A 2064-nucleotide genomic window follows, 5' to 3' on the forward strand; every position below is an offset into this window, starting at 1 on the left:
TCAGTCTTTCGTTTAGCAATAGAAATAACTCCGTAACTAACATGGTGATTTTAGGTGGATAGCAACCTTTCACCTAGAAAGAACAGGAATAATGCCAACCTTTCAGCTGGATGAAAACAAGATAGGGCATGGAAGAACCAAGATAATGTGTTCCCACTTGCCAGATGCACTCACATGTTCCTTACCACTCATCTCTTCAATTCATTCTTGTAAACATGTGATGAGTGCAGATTTTGGGTGGAGATGGAGATGGTGGCAAGCGGGAGATGCCAAGGATTGGGTTTACAACAATGTTTTAAATAGCGGGCTATGCCAAATAGCGGCGGACCTCAAAATCAGCTATAGCAGAGCTATAGCGGGCTATAGCCGGATGTTTGTACATGAGACCATTTAGCGGCACCCTGCTGAAAAGGCTATAGCAAGGCTATAGCGGGGCTATAGCCGGCTATTTAAAACTATGGTTTACATAACACGTCCACTATAACGTTTATTTTCCATCTACGTTCACAGATTTTTGGCCTTCCGGTGATGCAACTGTGAGTGTGTACGCTGTGAACACTACATATAACACCCTGTTGGTTTTCGTTGCAGCTTAGCAATGTCGTCTGTCTATGGTTCATAGCACGTTTATCTTCATTTTACCACTAGCATCATGTAAAATGAAATGAGATAGAATGGTGTAGCCATTGATGATTGGTGGAGAAATTAACAGTTTTGGGTCATCAGAGGCGTCTCGCAAGATAGCTTTTTTTGACTTTAATCTTAATTATGCATGTGCTCCAAAATAATAATCAAACATATTTGTGCTTATGCATATAATAACAATAGCAAGAGTATATTCCATTTTAGTGGAAACTAGAACAACGAGTTTTCTTTTGCATATATAAATAGATACACAAACAAAAATACAACACCCCACACAATTAGTGTTTCACGCCACCTCGTGCTCACGAGCAAGCTCTGACACGATCAGTTCATCCACGTCACCTGCCTCAACCCCGATTCCCCGATCCTGTCGTGGTTAGCACCACCCACTCATCATCAGTACAGCCGAGATGGCCAAGAGGACCGCCACACAATGGAGGGACTCATGGGCCCGTGAACCATGGTTATGTAGCCCCTCGGTACTCAACTTTGATGACAACGGGTCAATGCCACGCCCGGGCCGAGTGGCCATCGCCGGTGTGCAGCTCCGCCCATATCTCATTACCGATAGGATAACAAGTACAAGCTCGCCATCGTGGGATCTAGGTTGTTCATCGGGCCAGCTGATGAAAGGCACCAAATGAAGAAGAGAGGGACATCAACAATGGAGGTGTGTCTTGGTTCTCCCTCATCAAAGACATTACCGACATAACTTCTCAAGGGGGCATGTTACCATTGTGTTTTACTTAGAATGGCTAGAGCAGAACTGGTCATGGGTAGAATTAGTGTGCGAGACGTCAAGTGAAGGGAATTAAATTAAGTTAGTGACCAATGGAATTAAATTAAGTTAGTGACCAACGGAATTAAATTAAGTTAGTCACCATGGGTTGAATTAGCACTAAGATACGAAGGCGGTTGCCGCCTTTGTCCCTTGATGCTGGCCTCCCACGGTGGCATTGATCGCTGGCTCATTTAAAACACGAGTTCATGGATTTTGTGATAAAAGTGAGGGTTGCGAGTGAGCAGGACGGGGGTAAGGTTGGTATGTTCAGACATGGTTGTCTAAGTGGAATAATTTCCTTACATTAAAAATGTGGGGAATTTCCTTTCACTAGAGATGGCTTTGCAGAAGAAATTTTGGCATACAATTTTTTGGTATGAGACGGTGGTTCATTTATTTTCATCAAGTCATACAATTTTTTGGCAAGGATAGGAGGGTAAATGCTCTGGTTGGTTGATTCAAGAGTTAATAATGAACACGGTGGCGTATCAGTTGCATGTCCAACAAAAGACATTATATTTTTATTTTGTGGTCATGCACGAGATTCAACTATATGTTACAACGTGGCAATGGCTCAGCGGATACGGGGTCTGCCTTCTTGGAGGGGCGTCCTGGGCGGCACATGCCTCGTCCCCCTT

The sequence above is a fragment of the Triticum dicoccoides genome, chromosome 7A (assembly GCF_002162155.2).
Source record: "Triticum dicoccoides isolate Atlit2015 ecotype Zavitan chromosome 7A, WEW_v2.0, whole genome shotgun sequence".
Lineage (NCBI taxonomy): Eukaryota > Viridiplantae > Streptophyta > Magnoliopsida > Poales > Poaceae > Triticum > Triticum dicoccoides.